The sequence below is a fragment of the Lemur catta genome, chromosome 10, assembly GCF_020740605.2.
Source record: "Lemur catta isolate mLemCat1 chromosome 10, mLemCat1.pri, whole genome shotgun sequence".
Classification (NCBI taxonomy): domain Eukaryota; kingdom Metazoa; phylum Chordata; class Mammalia; order Primates; family Lemuridae; genus Lemur; species Lemur catta.
Genome location: NC_059137.1, coordinates 11,309,313 through 11,330,104, shown reverse-complemented (window position 1 = coordinate 11,330,104; position 20,792 = coordinate 11,309,313). Strand labels below are relative to the sequence as shown.

The 20,792-nt window shown below is 52.0% G+C and overlaps 1 long non-coding RNA gene across 1 annotated transcript; it reads right to left on the bottom strand.

Moving 5' to 3' along the window:
* Positions 1-1,378: 1,378 nt before the first annotated feature.
* LOC123646283 lies at positions 1,379-17,679 on the bottom strand. Its single transcript, XR_006737854.1, has 4 exons — positions 17,648-17,679; positions 17,358-17,524; positions 16,592-16,671; positions 1,379-1,435 (listed from the first exon to the last, which is right to left on the bottom strand). It is a non-coding gene; the product is annotated as an uncharacterized LOC123646283 (long non-coding RNA).
* Between the last annotated feature and the right edge of the window lie 3,113 nt (positions 17,680-20,792).

The window sequence follows — 20,792 nt, the reverse complement described above, 5'->3', positions numbered from 1 at the left end:
TCCCAAGCATTTATGAGAAGCCGGCCCTCCAGAGTCTGAGGGGAGGTCTTGGGGGAGCCCGGGCTGGCTGAGCCAGGGCTGAGCTGGAGTCGCAGAACCTCACTGGCCCAGCCAAGTCTGCACCAACAGCCTCCTCCCGGGCCTCCCTGACTCAGGCCTCCCCCTACCCATCATCCTTCATTTGATCGAGCCCACGGGATCCTTCTAACACAGAGATTGTTCCTACCCCTCTACTGCTCCAAACCCTTCCATGGCTCCCCACTGCCTGTGGCTTAGAGAACCATCTCTACCAGGCGCTCTGGGCCTCTGAGTCCAAATGCCTCCCTCCTCGCCCTTCAGCTTTCACACCCCATCTCTCTCTGTGGCGCCGCCCTGGGCTCTCCTGCACCAAACTTAGTCTTCCCTAAGTGAACTCTGCCTTTCTTGGCTTTTTGTCTTTTCTCTTTTTCCGGATATGTCTTGCCTTCTCAGATAGCTTCCTGCAGGACTATTTGCTCCACTTCTTGGAATCTCCCTCAATGTCTAGCGCAGTGCTGGCCACGGACTAAATGTTCAGTAACTTCCAGAAAAACCAATCAAGTAGCCAGAAGGATGGATAAGAGAAGGATTCTGGACAACTGACGTGCCTAGGCAACTCTGACAGAGCTTGATGTCTTGGGCTGAGCTCACGGGCTCCCCAGGAAGCAGCCCCTGGGAGGAGGGCTGGGAAGCAGATGGCAAACATGGGAGGTAGGCACTAACATGGGGTGCGTGCACAGCAGCCACCATTCCCAGCAACTGGGGCTCCATCCTGCTGAGGACCTCTGGGAAATGGGATGAAGCACAATTTAGAGTCGTCCCACCGAGGGCAAAGGATACTGCGGCATTTACCTTGCATCTCCCCCTCCTTCTGGTGAGGGCAGGTCCTGGGGTGTTTGCTCCTGGCTACCTGTGGCCTGCTCCTGGCTCAGGCTGATAGAACACCTGCAGCCAGAGAGGCACAGAGGCTCGCAGCAGGCGCCCAGGGGCAGGTTCCAGATGAGTGGGAGGGGATCAGGCAGGGCAGTGATAGGGGCTGCCTAGCTTGTCCAAGTTTGGACCCCACTCTCCTCCCCTCTGTGCCTTTGCTTGTGGTGTTGCCATCCCCGGGCTGCCCTCTTCTGGGCCTCTCCTCCACTAGCAGTGGGCTCCTGTGCCTCCTTCGGGACCCAAACACTCTCTGGGAGCCTTCCCCTGACCCACCATAGCAGAGTCAGTGCCTCTCCCGCTAGCTCCCGTCCCACCCTTCCTCTCTTACCACTCCGTGCCCTGGCTCCCGCAGTACCCACCCTCTGTTCTCACCTTGCAACAGGAACCCGTGATCTTGTCTGCCAGCCCCCTAGACTGTGACTATGCAAGGGTGGAGTCTCTGGTTCGCTGTGTCCCTAGCATCAGCAGAGAGGTGTCCTGTGAGTGACTGTGGAGAAAACAATTAAATGAATAAGCAACAATTATATCAAATATGTCAGACTCTGATCTAACTTCTTTTTTCTTTTTTTTTGGGGGGGGGGACAGAGTCTCACTCTGTTGCCCGGACTAGAATGCCATGGTATCAGCCTAGCTCACAGCAACCTCAGACTCCTGGGCTCAAGCAATCCTCCTGCCTCAGCCTCCCAAGTAGCTGGGACTACAGGCATGCGCCACCATGCCCGGGTAAGTTTGTCTATATATTTTTAGTTGTCCATATAATTTATTTCTATTTTTAGAAGAGACAGGGTCTCGCTCTTGCTCAGGCTGGTCTCAAACTCCTGAGCTCAAACATTCCACCCGCCTTGGCCTCCCAGAGTGCTAGGATTACAGGCGTGAGCCACTGCGCCCGGCCTGATCTAACTTCTTTACACATGATGACATTTAATCTACTCAGCCACCTACGAGGTAGGTGCTGTTGTCATTGCCAACTTACAGGTGAGGCACTGAAGTGCAGAGAGCTAAAGGAGCTTGTCCCAGCCCTGCCCCCAGCTCTAAGTGAGGAATGATGGAGAGGACCCTCCCCAGTCCCTTAGGAACACCATACCCACTGCGTACAAGTCAAGGACAGGAGACTGTTAGCTCACCCGGGCTCTGCAAAGCTGCTGTGGGCCAGGAAAAGATCTGCTGGGCGGATGTAGAGAAAGGAAAATGCACAGGGGCTGCAGAGAGGGGCCTGGACCCTGAGAGCGGGAGACCTGGCCGGATCTTCGCTAAGTGAGTTAGAAAGGAACTAGGTGTGGGATCCATGAGGAGCAGCCAGAAGGTGCAGGAGGGGGCCAAGGGATGCGAGTCGCATGGTCACTGGGAAGACAGTCGTGACCAGCCACACAGCCCTGTCCGGGTTTCTAAGCTGTTTCTCACCCATACTCCCACGTGCTCCTCACCTCCCCCCAACCCCAGTGGGAGAGGAAGGTGTGGGTTAGAACAGTCTGCACAAGGTCACGAATCAAAGCTGGGACTTCAAATTAGGTGTATCTGACCCTAAGTGCAGTACTCTCTCCACCGCTTCTTAGTTCTCAGTCCAGCCAGGAAGGACCTTGCAGATCAGATCTTGCTTTCCTTGAGGGATAGGAGATGGTAGGGCAGAAAGAGCCAACGTTAGTTGGGGTCTCACTGTGTACCATAGAAATCTCATGCCATCCTTAACACAGTGTATGAGAAAAGGATCATTTCCCCTTTTCACAGTTGAAGAAACTGAAGCCCAGAGCAGCTAAGCAACCCAGTCAAAGACATACAGCAAGTGATTAGAGAGCTAGGATGGGGACCCCGATTGACCAGGCCCCAAAACACAGAATCTAGCAGACACGTAGGAGAAGAGGGGATTGGGGGGATCTGTAAGTTAGGATTTGCCAAGTTAGATTCAGCAACTGCACAGTTTACCTACAACCTATTCACCTTGGTGCAGTCCATACCTAGCAATCCCTCACCCCACAGAACAGGAGACAGGCTGCCTGAAACACTCAGGCAATTCACTCCAGAGCATGTGCAAGGCACCTAGCCAAGGTCACGAGTAAGAGGAGGATGCCCATTGCTTCTGTAACCAGAGGCAGCTGAGTGGACTGGCCACAAACATAGTGGCCCCTAAGGTTATGCCTCAACAGAGACAAGGGCCCTGTCCGCTCCCCCTGTGGCTTAGGGATGGGCAGAGATGCAGGGAGGCACCTCAGAGAAGGAGCAAGGACTTGGTTAGCCTCTGGAATCCCAATTGTTTCATAAAATTTTATTTGGCCTCTGGGGAAAAAACTAGCTGTGATCCAACAAGGGCAAAAGCAAAGATACAAGGGAGAAAGCTCGTCTCTTGTAATGCAAAGGCTTGAAGCTGCTTTCTGGAGATTGCACCAAGATAAATTCCATGGTAAAAGAGACGTCTGTTCAGAAAGGGTGAACGTTTCATAGGAATCATGGGGCAGGTTTAAGGGAGATGTTTTTCTAAGTAATATGAGAGTGAGCTTGCAGGGACTGTTTAAGTTAGCTTTTAAGGAGAGCTGGAATTTTCCTTATTGCATTAGAGAGGTTTGGAACGAATAGGGAATTCACCATGTAGTTAGGATGACAAGCACACAGCAGATACCGAAGGCATTTAAAAATTAAAGATGAAAGGTTACAATTGTTTTGTCTTTGCGGAGTTTTCCAAACACATTCATTTCCATATCATGTGATCTGTACAACCCTATTATGGCGAAAGAGTAGCAAGCTCTGTACTTTTTCTTTTTTTTTAAACAAAAACAGCTTTGATGAGACATAATTCATAGACCATACAGCTCACCTATTTAAAAAGTACAATTCATTAGATTTTAGCATAGAGTGATCTCTTATCCTAAGGGAACACATTTTGAGACCCCCAATGGATGGCTGAAACCGCATATGCCATGTTTTTTCTATACATACTTACCTAGATAAGATTTGATTCATAAATTAGGTGCAGTAAGAGATTAACAACAGTAATAATAATAAAATAGAACAGTTATAACAATATGTCAGCATGACTACTCTTGCGCTTTAGGGCCATTATGAAGTAAAATAAGGGGGACTTGAGTGCAAGCACTTTGATACCACTATAGTCGGCCTGGTAACCGAGGCAGCTACTGAGTGACTAATGCTGTGGTCCCCAACTCCCAGGCCGAGGACTGGTACGGGTCTGCGGCCTGTTAGGAACCAGGCTGCACAGTGGGGGGTGAGCAGCAGGCTGGGGAGTGAAGCTTCATCTGTATTTACAGCTGCTCCCCATGGCTCACACCACCACACAAGCTCTGCCTTCTGTCAGATCAGTGGAGGCATTAGATTCTCATAGGAGCGTGAACGCTGCTGTAAACTGTGCATGCGAGGGATCTAGGTTGCACACTCCTTATGAGAATCTGATGCCTGATGACCTGAGGTGGTGATGCTAGCCCTGGGGAGCGGCTGCAAATACGGATTATCATTAGCAGAGGAGTTCGACTGCACAATAAATGTAAGGCGCTTGAATCATCCCCAAACCATCCCTCTCCCCCCTTTGCCCCCTGGTCTGTGGAAAAACTGTCTTTCATGAAACTGGTCCCTGGTGCCCAAAAGGTTGGGGACCGCTGGACTAATGGGTGGTGGCTTATACAGTGTGGAGACGCTGGATAAAAGGATAATTCACATCCCAGAAGGGATGGAATGAGGTGACAGGATTTCATCACCCTACTCAGATGGTCTACAATTTGAAACTTATTAATTATTTCTGGAAAGTTTTATTTAATATTTTCAGACCACAGTTGACTTTGGGTAACCGAAACCGTGGAAAGCAAAACCACGGATAAGGGGGGACTACTGTATTCAATAGTTGCTCTAATTTCTGAACATTTTTGTAAATAAACTCTGTACCCATTAGCAGTCACTCCCAATTTCCTCTTTTTCCCAGCCCCTGACAACCACTAATTTTCTTGCTGTCTCTCTGGATTTACCTATTCCGGATAGTTTATGTAAATGGAATCATATGATATGTGGTGTTATGGATTGACTTGTGTCCTCCCATCCCCCACCAAATTCATATGTTGAAGTCCTAATACCCAATACTTCAAAATGTGACCTTATTTAAAAATAGGGTCATTGCAGATACAATTAGTTAAGATAAGGTCATTAGAATGGGCCCTAATCCAATATGACTGGTGTCCTTTTAAAGGGGGAAAATTTAGGCCAGGTGCAGTGGCTCATGCCTGTAATCCTAGCACTTTGGGTGACCAAGGTGGGAGGATGTCTTGAGGCCAGGAGTTCAAGACCAGCCTGAGCAAGAGTGAGACCACATCTGTACAAAAAATTAAAAAACTAGCTGGGCATGGTGGTGCCTGCCTGTAGTCCCATCTACTTGGGAGGCTGAGGCAGGAGGATCGCTTGAGCCCAGGAGTTCAAGGTTGCAATGAGCCATGATGAGGCCACTGCACTCCAGCCTGGGCAGTAGAGCATGACCCTGTCTCAAAAAAAAAAAAAGAAAGAAAAAAAAGATTGGGGGTAGGATTTAGATACAGAGACAAATGCCCAGGGAGAACATCATGTGAAGATGGAGGTAGAGATTTGGGTGATGCTTTCACAAACCAAGGAACACCAAAGATTGCCATAAACAGCCAGAAATCAGGCGTGAGTCATAGGACAGATTTTCACAGGCCTCATAAAGAAGCAACCCTGCCAACACCTTGATCTTGGACTTCTAGTCTCCGGAACTGCGAGACAATAAATTTCTGTTATCTAAGCCACCCAGCTTGTGGTGCTTTATTACGACAGCCCTAGAAACTAAAACATGTGATCTTTTGTGTCTGGCTTTCCTCGCTTAGCATATGCTTTCAAGGTTCATCCATGTTGTGGCATGTGTCACTATTCATCCCTCTCCATGGCTGAACAATATTCTCCTGCGTGGACAGACCACATTTATTTATCCATTCATCAGTTAACGAATATTTGAGTGGTTTCCTGTTTTTGGCTGTTATGAAAAATGCATCATGGACATTCATGTACAAGTTCTTGTGTGTACATATGTTTTCTTTTCTCTTGGATATACACATACATTCTTGCTTCACAGTTGTGGAAACTGTGTCCCCAAGGGGTGACTTGCCCAAAATTACCAGCTAGAACTCAGAAGAACTGCCCCATCACCTAAATCTGTTTGATTTCAAATTTAGAGATCTTTCAACTGTGTCACTCACACACAAATACACTCACGCCATGTACATTCGTTCACAAGTACACACATCAGCGCCAGCATAACAAACACTTCTTTGAGCCCGTGGCTTTGTCCAGAGTGCAAAAGTTCAACAGAAGCAATCAAACAGAAGCGGTACGATGCTGAGGGAGATAAATAAGACTTCCAGAGAATAAATAAGTCAGAACATCGACTTGAGTATTACCGGGGGACAGACCAAAAACATTTAAAGGGGTATAAAGAGGTTAGTGATGAGTGAATGGCCAAACTTGGCCTTCAGTTGTGTGCACACAACTTCTATTGATTGAGACAAGATTTCTGGAAACGAATGCACTTTCCCAGAAAAATAGTATGCAAGACAAAAGATGTTTCTGTGAAGAGAGCCGCATCCGAAGTCAGTACAGGGCTCTGCCCACAGACGGCTCTAACCACCCAGTTCCTCGCAGAGGGCGGGGGCAGCTCACGCAGGCGAATGTGCTCGCCAGCAGGGTTAGTACGGGAAGATTTCATTTCATCGTTTCTGTGAGTGAGCGGGATCAGAAGCTATTCTGAGCAGCCTCAGAGGAAAAGTGCCAGAAATCATAAATGAAGAAGTCAAGTGTGTCCAGTGGCCATATCAAATGTGACATTCCTGAAGAATGTGTGAACATGGTATCTTTCAAGCTGCTGATTCTTAAAAAAAGAAAATGTAGAAAATGCCTTAGTCCCAGGCAACAATAGAATCCACTAGAGTTAAAACCTGATTCAAGACAACGTAATTCAGGACTTGAAAAATAGCGTTTATAAAAGTGCGAGACGCAGCTGTTCATTGAACTAACCTTTATTTTTGACACTCCCTGTGCTATCATTCTGTCCCCACTGCTCTCTACCCCTTGTCCTGCTTCATTTTTTCTCCCACTGGTATTTCTTATACTCTGTGAATGTGTCTTAGAAGTGTAACATTTACTTGCCTATCTCCCAGACCAGACCATAAGCTCCAACAGGGCAGAAACCTGCTCTCTCTGGCTCACCTGCCACCCAGATGGTGGCTGCAGCCTTCTAATTCATCCCCCTGGCTCTCCTTTGCCATCTCTCCAATCCATTTTCCAGAAGCTGGATATGCCATTCTCCTGCTTAAAATCCTCAGGGTTTCCCGCGGCCTGTGGGACCTAGAGGGTCACATGCAGAGAGGTGTCCAGGCTCCCTGTTCTTGGCCACCTGACACCAGGTGATCACAGATGGAGACACTTTCTGACCCCCTCTCTGGCTTAAGGGGTTTGACTTTTCTCAAGGTGGTCTCACTTCTCAGGGCTGCTCAGGCCCCTGATTTCAGCATGGCTCCCTTGGGTGAGAAGGAAGGAATGAATGAAGGCAGGAAGGAAGAAAGGAACGGAGGGAAGGAGTGAAGGAGGAAGGATTTTTTTCACCATGCCCTGACTTAATTTGGTCAGCTACTAACTGAGGCATTGCTCACCTCTCCTGAGACATATCCCTGAACTGTCCAGCCTGGAAGCAGGTGACATCTTGACTGCTGTCATCACATTGCATCAAGGTCCTTCCTATAGTCTGCCCCTGACAGAGTCCCCTCTGGGGAAGAGAGGGTCCAGGGACAGACAAGAGGAAGGACCCTGCTGAGGTGAGCTGACATTGGCCAAGAGTCACCTTCTCCTGCTGAGCCAGGACTTGGATGGGGTGTGTGTGGCTGCACTAGGGAATAGGGACCACTCTGGTGGTGACTGTTAAGGGTGACCATGTGATAAGAGGCCAGGGAGCTAAGCCACCTGGCTACTCTCTCTGGAGCTCAGAATGGTGTTCAGGGCCAGGAACACCCTTCGGGGGCAGTGCTGTTCATGTGCAGGCTGTGGGATGTCGTCTGCTAGAGGCATTCTCTGCACTGGGGCCCTCCGGTGGCTCCTCCACCTCCACTGCCCGGATCTTTCCCCTGCCTGCTAACGTCTCTCCTCTACCTTCATCCCCCTCCGGGCTTTTGCCTCTACTCCTTATTTATTCTTGCCTCCCTCTTACTGCCTCTCTCTGTATCTTGTGGCTTCTGACCTTGAGAAACCAGAGCTCTGCCTCCGAGGCTCACTCTCAAACCCCATGAGAGAGGCTGGGTTGGCTCAGTGGGTCACCCTTATCCCCACTGGGTATCACTTTCCTGCAGCACTGGGGGTCAGAGGTCCCTGGCCCGACCACGAGGTGGCTATCTTTGTGTCAGGTGCACACCTTAATCCAGTATAAAAGGGGCAGTCACAAGGGTAGCTTTTTTTGAGATGGGGCTGTGGGCAGTTCTTAGAGCATAATACACCTTTCTCCAGTAAAGGCAGAGAAAGAGCAAAGGAGACTGTGGAGGTGGACATCCTTTGGAAAGTACTAATGGGCTGTACTGGCACAATATTGATTATTGGTAGCATTCTCAAGGCCATTATTGTGGCTACCAGTGAAGGTTTTGCTTCTTTGGAACTTGTTGGCCAAGGGCAGTGGTTACCAATGGCCATGGCCTTTGATTCCCAAACCCTCACTGGGGAAGTTGCTGGGACATCCGGCCTTCCTCTGCCTCCTCTCGTTAGTGCTGCTTCCCTGTTCTCACTGTTGCTGCTCTGGTTGCTCAGGGCCTTCCCCACAAAGCACCCAGATGCCCTTGAGGCCCCAAATGTTCCCAGGTGCTTTCACTTTAGAGCTACTTCCACCGAAGACCGTGCCTCCCAAAGGGCTGGGACCTCTTCTCAGCCCTGCCCACTGTTGGGGGGTGGGGGCACTGCCATGGCTGCCCACAAGCCCCAGTCCACATATTCCAGCCCTGCAAGGGAAGGTCTCTTCCTCTGTTAAAGTCCCAAATTCTAGAGAGGGGACCATGACTGACTCAGCTTGGGTCAGAGGTCCACACCAGGACAAGGAGCTACAGCCAAGGGCCATGAGCACAAACATGACTGCCAGGAGCCCTCCTCTGAGACAGAGAGGGCAATGACTGAGGGTCACTGAGAGCCAAACAGACATCACTGATGTTGTTCTCAAACCAAGGAAGCTGGCACCCCCATCAGAGAGCTGGGGTGCCTGTCACAGTGACACACTGCCCTAGATCCCTCTCTCTAGCATCTTTGGCCCTCTCCACTTCCTGTGGAGCTACCTGCCCACCTCGGGACCTAGGAGACAGTCTTTCCCCACAATAGATCCATGTAATGGGGCATTTATAACTCAAATGCCATGGAAGGGCTGCATGCTGGGGCCAGAGTCAGTTTTTGTTTTAAACCATTCTTCATCCTCTCTTAGGCTGTTTGGTTTAGGTGAGCCTAACCCTGATCCTCAGACCCAGAGGTAAGTACATGGATCACAATGAATGGCTCAGGGGTGGTCATATGACCCAACCTGGGCCAATGATAACCCATACTGGGATCTTTTGTAGATGAGCCAGTTTCCCTCTGGCACACCCGGTGTGATTTGAGAAGCTATTAAAGAAAGCCCAAGCAAAACCAGCTCTGAGAACCTGTTGCCACAGGGGAAAGTTTCCATTAGAGCTGCTCCGTTGGTTCCAGGCACTGCCCCTGAGCTTCCTCAGGGTTTGGTTGGTTGTAAAAGAAAAATTCACTTAACGCCATGGGAGAGATCATCTGTTGTTTTTTGCGTATTTAGCATTCATCCCCCATTTGTTCTGAAAACAGCACTCTGATTTTTTGTTTGTTTGTTTCAAACCATTCTTCACCCTCTCTTAGTCTGTTCGGTTTAGGTGGGCTTGACCCCAGTCCTCAGATCCAGAGATAAGTACATGGGTCACAATGAATGGGTCGGGGTGGGGGGGAGTCGTCACATGACCCAACCTGGGCCAATGATAATCTACCCTGGGACTTTTTCTAGATGAGCCAATGAGTCTGCAGAAATACTGATCAGCAGAGGTGAAGAAAAGGGCCAGCCATGCAGAGAAAAGCAGAAATGGGAGACCATGTGGAAGAGGAGGGGGAGAACAAGAGAGAGAGAAATGTAGGCAGATGCAACCTTTCTATTCCTGTGATTTCTGGCTATACTTCCTGCAGTGGGAGTCCATGAATTTCCCCCTTGTTCATTATTTTTTTAATCAACAAATGTTTTTAAAAGATATGGTCTTGCTTTTTTGCCCAGGCTGGAGTGCAGTTGTACAATTATAGTTTACTACAGCTCTGAACTCCTCCTGCTCAAGCAATCCTCCTGCCTCAGCCTACCTTGTAGCTAGGGCTATCGGTGCACACCATCATGCCTGGCTAATTTTTCTTTTTCTTTTTTATTTTTTTAAGAGACAGAGGCTCAGGATGTTGACTAGGCTGATTTCAAACTCCTGGCCCCAAGTGATCCTCCTGCCTTGGCCTCCTGAGTCGCTGGGATTAAAGGAGTGAGTCACTGTGCCTGGCTCCCCTGGTTTATAAAACATACCCTGTTTTTAGCTGAATTCCTCTCTTAGTCAAGATTCATTCAATTTTACATGACAGAAACTCAAATCAAATTAACTTAAACAAGAAAAGGGGGGATTTATTGGTTCACACAATTGGAAAACTCAAGGGATGAATTCAGGTATGGCTAGATCTAGGACTTCAAATGATATCATGAAGATATTGTCTTTTTCTTTATGTTGGCTTCATTCTTAGTTAGGTTTTTCCCATGGGGTAGAAAAGGTGGCCCCCAGTAATTCCAGGCTTGCACAGAAACCCCTGAAAGACAGCACCTCTTTCCTAACAGTTTAGCAAAAGTCCTCCCCATTCCCATTAGGGCCAGGATCTGCCACTGCTGGTCATAGCTGTTTACTTTCAACCCTATGCGGATGGGGGTTGGGAAGAGGAGAGAAAGAGGAAGGAAGGGCATAACATTTTTTTAGCATCTACATGTTAGACCCATTTACATGTGACAGAGCCCATTCACAGCCCAACCCATTGCCTTCAAAGGAGGGCCAGTCCTGTTAAATGCAAGCTCCTGGATCTGAGCTTTTCTTGGGCTTGAATACATACACGGGCGGGATTTTGGAAAGGGTCTGAGATGGTTGAATTGTTCTGCCTAGCAGAGTAAGAAGAATTTGGAGGCGTGAACAACAACAATAATAATAGCTAACAAGATTGAGTGGGCACTGTGCTACCTGTTTCCCACAACTGTTTTAATCCTCACCACCAACCTATTACCTTCAGCTTATGTTAGCCTCACTTGCAGATGAAATTGAGGTTCAGAGAGGTTAGGGACTCTCCTATGATCACACAGCTGATAAGACGCAGAGCCAGGCTAGCAGAACCAGGCCATCTGGGAGCAGAGGCCTGGCATTTAACCACTGCACAGCCTGGCCTCTCAGGAAGAGAGATGCAAAAAGAGAAGAGAAGAGGCGGACTAAGGTAGGGAAGTGTGGGAGGTGAAGAAAAACCTCCCAGGGGTGGGTTGATAAAAGAACTTTTAAGAACAGGATTGTCCGATTGGAAGGAGTGTGAATTGCAGCACTTGCAACCATCCTCCTGTCTTCCGTAAGTCCCCTCCGCCTGCCTCACACACAGACACCTTCTGTGATGGGTTTCTGGTGGAAACAGAGGAAGGTGCTGGCTGAGTTCCCCAGCTGGGAGCCGTGTGAAAGTGACACAGCAGACCTGGGTCAGCGGCCCAGTCCAGACACTAAATGGATGTAGCAGAAGCCACAGCTCCGAACAGAGGGGAATGTGAAAATGCAATCCATTCCAGAACTCTCCGAAGCATGAAGGACAGCGTTGCACTTCCACGGGGTGTGGAATATGGATTTGAACTGGTATTTTTGAACTAGTGAGGGAAGGGAGGCCCCGGTGACAAGTGGGTTACACAGAAATGGAAAACTGAGGCTTAGAGAAGGCCCAAACCCTGAGGATGTTCACTAGCCGGCTGGAGTTGGAGGATCAGACACCTAGTTTATGTTTGGCAGCGGGTGGGCTGCGGACATAGGTAAGAAAGAGGTCAGGGAGGGGCTCAGAGTCCTTGGGTCTGTGTTTCTGGCCAAGCATAAGCCCTCCTGCCGGACTGGGGCTGGAGCAGAGGCAGGTGGGTCTGGAGGCCGGCCCTCAGACCCCGGCCCACTCTGCTGCTCAGGTGGGAGGGTCCCAGGGCTCGGCGTGGAGCTGAGCCTGAAGACAGGCCTCAGCTGGCTCCTGTTCTGAGGAGAAGGGAAGAGAGGGGCAGGGAGCCAGGCAGAACTTGGCAGGGGACTAGGAGGAGGGAAGGAGACCAGGCTGGTAAACTCTGATGAGGAGAGAGTCTGGAATGCGGGGCCTGCAGGGGCTGCCTCAGAGCCTGCACAGCGGCCAGGGCCAGGAGGAGGCACGGCAGGAAGCAGGGAGGTAGACTTGTCCCGCTGCCCACCTGGGCAGACTCTGAGGCCATTAGGTTTCCCAGGGCCGCAGCTCAGTGAGAGATGCATCTTGTCTGCTGCCAGAGGGGGGGGTCTGGGCCGGAAGGCAGCCAGGAGCCGGATCTGGCGGCTGCAGGGCTCCTAGGTGTGGTCCTCCAGCTTTCTTCCCCTCCTAAATGCTAGTTCTCCAAGGCTCTCTCATTGCTGCCTCCTCGCTCCCCAATGCCTCTGCTCCAAGGTTGCAGCGTCACCTCTTTCCTGATGACGCTCAGATTTCTACCTTCTGCCCCGAGTTCTCTCCTGAGAGCCCTCTGACCTCATACCCTTCACCTCCTGCTGTGCCACAGACCCCTCAAATTCAGAGGGTCCCAAGCTGAACTCCTCTGCAGCCCTTGGCACAGGGGAACAAGAGGTGACATCTGCCCCTTCCTCACCCAACTCCTCTCCAGGGCTTCCCCTGGCCCCAGAAGGGCCCCGGGTCCCTCAGGAAAACATGTTTGGATGACCTCACTGCTTCAGGCCTGGCCCACTTAAGGTGACGGGGTCCTGAGATTTGGATTTGGCCTTGGAGGGAGAGGCCTCCTTGGTCCTCAAGACAACCTAGGGAGGGCTTGGCATTGGGCTGGGGGCAGAAACCCAACTAGCAACACAGTGGCCTGTTTCCCACAGGACTTTGTTTCCCCTGATGTACGTATATGGCTCCTGTGGGACTTCATAGGGAAGGGCGAGTGGAAAGACAGCGCCAGACCTTCCCGGGTCCCTAATAATAAAACTGCATTCTATCCTTATTTTTACAAATCTTTCCTTCTTCAAATCCAATCCTATTTTTGTATTCCCTTTGTAAATAGCTAATTAAGGACTTTTGGCTCATTGGGTTACAATTATGACACAGTTTATTTTTCCAATAACTGCTACCAACTGGGCTCTGCGAACCCCTCCTACTAGTTATGCATCTTTGACAATACACGGGTTCGATTTCTAGCTTTCAGACATTTTTGGCTATAAAAACCGTCTCATTCTGGTTAAGGCCTGGCTGTTTTAAAACTCCAGGCTGAGATTTGACTCAGAATTTTCTTCTTCATCCAGAAGGCAAGCTAGTCTGGGAGATCAGGGGCTCGAAATGTGGGGTGCCATGGTGAGCACACACACCCCTCCTCTGTGCTCACCCCCAGGTTGGGGTTAGGAGAGAAGAAAGAGGGGAACAGCTGTCTCTGGACTGACACTTGCCCAGACAGTTGTGGTTCCCCACTGTGAGCCATGGCTGGGGGCACTTAGCTCGAAGTCTGGGGGTCTGGTGGCAGCAGGTGGAGGCCCCTGCAGGCCCCAGTGATCAGGAACTCAGTTCCCAGCCCCCACCCCAGGCACTGGCGGTCCCTCCCCTGACAAGCCACACCTTCCAGCTAACCCTCAGCTGGTCCCTCAGACCCCGGGACCCACTCTGGGACTCCTGCCCTCCACAGCATCTGCTCCCCAACTTCTGTGCCCCTAGGAATCAGAAGCCAAGTGGCCTTACCCTGGCACCCCCTCCATGAACCCCTCTGGTGGCCCTGGGGCGGCTGGCCGCTGAGCAGACATCCAGCCAGGGAATGACGGTGAGTCTCCCCTTGCAGGCCCCCTAGATTGGGCAAGCAGTACTGTCGGGGTCCCATTTCTCAGCTTTGGGGTGGAGAACCACCCCCCCTCCTTTGCAGACTCCTGATGGGGGAGACATTTTTGTGACTATTCATTGCCTCAGAAGGTGAATTTCTCCAGATTCTTACCTCTCTCGGGGCAAAACCGACCAAACCAGTTTGGCCTCTCTCCCCCTGGGGCACACAGTCTCTGGGTGGCCCTCACTGTTGGTGACCTCCAGGGCAGAAGATTCCTATCAGGACCTCCCACGTGCAAGTTGGCCTGCCTGGCCCACAGCATCTTCCCAGACACAGAGCCAGAAATCCAGAAACCAGGTGTCTAACTGCCTTCTCCTCCCTCCTCCCCAGGCCTACTTCTCCGGCCCTGCTTCAGGCTCACGGCCTGGACATCTGCCGGGCTCCCTACCCCGTTCCTTCCCTCCACTGCCAGTGACTCCCCTTCCCAGCTTCTGATGGCCCCTGTTACCTAGAGTGCAAGATTCCAACTCCGTATGCTCACATCCCCCACTTCTCTCAATTTGACCTCCACTCTCACCTCCAGCGAGGCACGTGCTCCTGCCCACTGCACAGCCCCCGGTGCCAGCCTGACAACTGGCAATGACTGGCCCCCAGAGCACTGTGGTGAGTGCTCAGGCTGAGAGGCTGAATCAGGGCTCAGAGGGAAGGACAGTGCTGTGATCAATTAGCGATGCCTGACATGGGCACAGGCATGGCAGACCTGCCAGGTTTTTGTCAGCCTGTGCTAGTGATAAGGAAAATCCCCATCTATTACTTGGCATAGCAGCCACCTGAGACCCCCACCCCTCACGGAAGACCCACTTTAGCATATTACTAACCTAACACCTGGCACATTAGCATAACACTAAATCTATTACCTGGTGCAGGCACTAACCTAACCTATTACCTGGCGAGCATTAGACACCTGAGACCCCTCCCCTTGGATCATCCCAACTTAATAAAAATGAGAAAAATTGGGTAGACGGGGCTCAGAATTTGGTGGCGAGACTCCTCTGAGCCCGCCGGGGAATAAACCTTGATTCTCCGACTCTCCGTGTGCCGCTCTGTTTGTCCTCAGGGCTACTCGCTGTAACACTCGCTGTAACACTAGTCGTATCAAAGTGTCCACATTTTCTCTCCTGAAGTCCAGCTGGATTCTCCTTCCACCCCTGCCCCACAGCTCAGGATTGCAGCATGGGGACCCACATACCAGGTTATTGCCACATAATCTCTCCACGCTTCCCCAGACTTGCCACATGTCTGCAAAGCTGTTACCCCTGCCTGGATGCCCTTCTACCTGTCCTGCATTTGCCAAATCTCTCCTCATTTTTCCGTCCTTCTATGGAGCCGGGGTGACCATGCATCTGTTTGCTGGGCTTGCACTGTGGCGCTGGGCTTTAATAATCAATAATTATTACCAGCACCCTTTCACTTTCATATGTGTCTCAGTTTGCACTATGACTCATACATTCTCACTCAGACTCCAGCACACACGCTGCTAAAGGCCTTTGTGTCATTTTTAGGTCTGTCTTGCCAGCACCCAGCCCAGACAGGGATTGCAGGAGTGGAGCGGGATGAAACTGGCGGGAAGAAGGAAAGAAAGCAGAGGGTGGGGTGAGGAGGCCCAGTGTCCCTTGGCGTTTGAGTGAGGCCCGCAGCAAGGGCAGTGGATGATCAATGACACCTCAGAGAAGCAGCCAGGTCTTCAGTGAGGCATGCAGTCAGGTCTCTGAGGGAAAGGGACGCGATAGAGATGTCCTGACAGAGGAAGGGGGCTCCCCCTTGCCCACCCCATGGCATTGGAAAGTGAGAGATCTAAAAATATAGATGACAGACAAAGAGGAAGTGGGCCCAGCAAGGGGACAGCTGACGCTCAGCCTTGCACAGTGTGCTGCCTGCCCAGCCTGCTCCCTGCTGCCAGGCTCAGAGGGGGTCCCAGAGACAGGACAGCACTGAAGGCTCACGGTCTCCACACCTGGAGCTTTCACTGCTTAGAATGTGCCTTCCCTGGACCCTCCCCCAAGCAAACTCTTCTTCCTGAAGATCACAGCTTAAAGGACCCTTCTAGAAAGCCTTTTCTGATTGTCACCCCTCCCCCAAGATACATCCTGGATAGATTAGTCCTTCCTGTTACACTCCCTGCGATCTTTCCTCCATGGTTCTGTCATTAGATCTTTACTTACGTGATCATCTACCCAACGTCTACCGACCTCCTTCACCATGACTTTGAGCAGAGGCTGAGAGCAGGGGCTTGAAATCAGATGCCTGGGCTCAAATTCTGCTCCCTCGTTTGCACAGTCTGTGTGACATTGGGCACATTTCTGTACCTCTCCATGCCTCATCTGTCAACTCTGTCCTTGTCTAAAATGGAGACAGTGCCAGCTGTTGCCTGGCTGGGCTGTTGCGAGGGCCACGTGGACTGAAGCACAGGGAGTGTTTAGACCCGTCCCTGGCACATGGCAGGCCCCTCACTGGGAGTGGTCAGTACTGCTGTGACTCAAGGGCAGGGCCACGTTGATATCTTACCTCATCTGGTAGCACCTAGCAAAGTGCCTGCATGCTCGGTAAACGACTGTTGAATGAATGCATTTTTATGTATGCACCACCTGGTTCCAAAAAAGACGAGGGACAAGATAAGTATGTCATTGAAAGCTTTATGAATTTTAAAGTACACTTAAAATTCTAGTTGCTACTCATCGACAGCCCTGGACTCTCCCCGTTGAATAGATAGCCCTCTTCATGATGGTCCTATGGGGACTGGCGGCCCCCTGCCTCCCAGAGTGTCTGCTTTCCTCCGGTGACAAGAAAAGTCTGTGTCCCATGGAATGGACTGGAACATGCCTCCGGTAACTTCCCTCAGGTAACTAACTCCTGGTGCCGGTCCCAGTTCTGCCCAGGCCCAACCACCTGAGGACCAGGAAGCCCCTAAGCCCGGGCTGACCTGTCAGGTGGGGCGTGGGAGTGGGGGTCTGGGGCAGATGTCTGCCCGGGGAGGTGACCGGGGCGGGCTGGCTGGCTGTCCACCCCCGCCCAGGCCTCTGAGGGGAAACTGGGGGTGTGAGGACAATGGAGCCGTGTTTTAGTTAAACCGTGGCTCTTGGTGGAATCCCAAGGAGCCTGAATAATTAACAGTGTGGTCAGCAGCTGACCACTGCCTTCCAAGCACGGCGGAAATCGATCTGGTCCACATTTGCCGCCCCGGCCCCGGGAGGCCCGGGGGTCAGAGGTGAAAAACATTGCCCCATCCTGAGTCCTAATCAAACAGTGCGAACTTGGAGTCAGGTGGACCCACCTGTGCAGCTCTGTCCTGTCCTTCTTCGAGCCTGCTTCCTTCTGTCTTCGATGGGGCTGGCGGTCCTGTCCCCACAGGGTGGCTGAACGGGCAAGTGCTGTGTGCATCGTACCATGGCTGCCACGGTGGGAAGGGGCAGAGGATGAGTCCGGAGGGGATGTCGGGAACTGCTGGGGCAGGAGTGATAGTCAAAGGTGAAAGGAGTTTTCTGGACGGTTGCAGTGGGGGAAGGGAGGGCGGTGGTAGTTGAGGTAGAGAAGACAGCTGGGACTAGACTGAAGCAGGCTCACCTGTCAGACTTTGCACCTAGAGGCTGAGCTGGGTCTGAGGCTCAGGTGTTCCCGGTAGTGGCCGAGCTCCACCTCCACGGAAGTGAGGGTTGGGTGCCTGCAAGTGTCCATCGTGTTCCTGCCCCTAGTGACCCTGCGAATGAGAAAATGCGGTTCTCCTCCCACCCCCTCAACACCTCTCCTGAAACTGCCTCCACGGGGTCACCAAGAAGCCCCCTGTGGCTGTGCCAGCGGGCCCTACCCAGTCCCGGTCCCCCCTGGCCTCTGCTGCTTCCTGCATCTGCCCTTGCCCCCCACTGTTCCTCTGCCTCTAGGGTCCCCCCTTCCTGGGCCCCTCGCCATACCTTAAAAGTTGGTGGCCTCCCAGTGCCTGTGCTGGGTCCTCTTCTGGCCCTGTGTCCACTCTGGACAACCTCATCCATTTCTGTGGCTTCAGGGACCACTTAGAATTGGGGACCCCAACTTTCCACCTCCCATCAGCTCCGGACCAAGTTATCCACCAGCAGATGCTGACTGCACACCTGCTGTGCGCCGGGCTCTGTGTGGCCTTGGGGCATTCAGCACAGGACAGTGGCAAACTCCATCTCTAACTAGCTGAGGCCAAAAGCAGGGACCCAAGGAAGCAATAAATAACCACACTGCCGGAGGGCAGGGCCACCGCTGGACCCCAGACAGCAGTGCAGCCAGCTCTCTGCTCCTCTCTCCTCCTCTCCCACCTCCCTTCCTCTTCCTCTCTCTCTCTCTCCCACTCCCCCTCTCCAGCTTTCCTCTCCTACTCAAATTGGCTTCCCCTACGTTGTAGAAAACAAGACAGCCCTCAGCGCCAGCGGCCCCACCAGGGAGAATATGACTGCTTCACCCCAGTTCCAGTTTAACAAAACATCCAACTGCAGGAAGGGACCTGGTGGGCCTGGCTTGGGGCTGCAGCCCACCCCTCCTTAACCAGTCGGCTGCAGGGTGGGGTCACGTGACGACATGGCCACTCCTGCCAGGACCACCTACCCAAACAGGGTGGGGAGAGGAGCTGCTCCCAAGAAGGAGGAGGCAGCTCTTTCCAGAAGGAATGGGGGTTTGGTCCTCAAACCAGTAAGGGTCTCATGAGGCAGGGGGGCTGTGTTGTGGAGGAAGGAATCCTGATACTAGTAGTCCGTTGGCTGCCACCCAGAGCGATCCTCACCTCCAGTACACCTCCAGATGGTCCTGGAACCCTCTGGCATTGAGTGAAGCCTGTGGACTCTTCCTCAGAATAATACATGTGTATATATATATATACATATATATATATATATTTTGGAGACAGGGTATCACTCTGTTACCAGGGCTAGAGTGCAGTGGCATCCTCATAGCTCACTGCAACCTCAAACTCCTGGGCTCAAGTGATCCTCCTGCCTCAGCCTCCCAAGTAGCTGGGATTACAGGCAAGTGCTCCCACACCCGGCTAACTGTTTTAAATTTTTGGTAGAGATGGGGTCTTGCTCTCACTCAGTCTGGTCTCAAACTCCTGACCTCAAGCGATCCTCCCGCCTCAGCCTCCCAGAGCGATAGGATTACAGGTGTGAGCCACTGCACCTGGCCAGAATAATATTTTTAAATGCATAAAGTAAAATACATAGGATTGCAGAGTAAACCAATTATGCTGGTTCTGCCCACAGCCCTCTCGAGGACTTTGCATGTTGAAGGAGGGTGGAAAGGCAGGCTAGTTAGGGATGGCTCAGTGGCCTCTTGCAGGAACATGATGGGAACCTGGGCCTTTGCCTTGAGGGTGAAAGGTGTTCGACCTGCCCCAGCTCTGGGGTGGCCCTGCGTGAAGCTGGCAGTAGGACAATCCTGGTGGGAGTTAGTTGGTGACTCGGGTGTGGCACCAAGGCTCTATTAGCTGTGAGCTTGGCTCCTGGTGGTAAAGACTGACTCTGGTTTATGCAAAGCAGTTGTTTGGAGAAGTATCAGGTGGCTCATATAGTTGACAGGGAAACTGGAGAAACAGGCTTGACCGGAACCCAGAGACCGGTTAAGGTGCCCCATGGGAAGCTGCCTCCTGCCAGCTGGTCACAGTGGCCCCCGCTGACACCTCCTGCCCGCAGAGATGATGTCCCCACAGCACTAGGTGTCACTCTGTTGCAACAGCCTTTAAAAGTCTGACTGGTCCTGAGCCTCGGTGTCACCTGAAGAGGCAGTCCTGGGAGGGCGTGTCCTCTTGGCCACACTTTAGGCCACATGTCCAAATTCTAGTCGCAGAGCATGCAGAATATCTGCGCCTGTCAGCTTGTGTGGTGGGAGGTGGGGCACCCTCCACCATCTTGGGATTCCCCAAATAAATGCGGCCGACCAAAGCAGTAAATGTCTGCTGCAGCTGGTCCTGGGGGCGGGCCGTGGGTCTGTGTGTGCGAGCTCACTGCTCATGAGTGAGCTAAGCTGTGTCATCTCTCCAGTGCTGTGGTGGTGTCTAGTGACGTGAAACTCTGAGGACAGAGGCTCCCACCTTTCCCTCCAAAAAGGAAATGCATCTGGGTCTGAGGCAGAGAACAGGGCCTTTCAGGAAATGGACCAGAGCTTCAGTTTCTTCTCTGCAGCCCTTTAGAAACAAGGACTGCTGACGCCTTTGGGCCTGAGTTAGCAAGGACCCCGGGGTGCTCTCTAGGGAGAAGTAAATGGATTTCTGGTGATGGATGGGATGGGAGTACAAAAAGGTGAGTCCTTGTTCTGAGCCTCAAGCCGGGGCCATCAGTCACTTGAGTCTGCAGCTGCTACTCCACCCCCACCTCCGCCGCTGGACTGTGAGGTCCGGGAGGGCGGGTCCCTGTCTCCTCCCCTCTGCCCATGCAGCTTCCAGCCCAGGCACCCAGACCTGCCCGGCTGTTCCCTGTCAGTCCATCTCGCCCTCCTGGGCACACAGCCAGGCTACACCTCCCAGCCTGCCTGTGGTTAGGCATGACACGTGACTGAGGTTTGGCTCATGGAACGTGGACAGAAACATGGGCCACTCCCAGGCCTGGCCCATGAAAGCCTCCGATGTGCCACCTTCCAAATTCTTCCCTCCTCTAGATGAATGCAGCTAGCTGGTCCTGAGGCTCCAGGCGAGGGTGTGGCCACAGGAAGGGGAGCCTGGGTCCCTGAATCACCATGTGGAAGGCCCGTTCACCAGCCA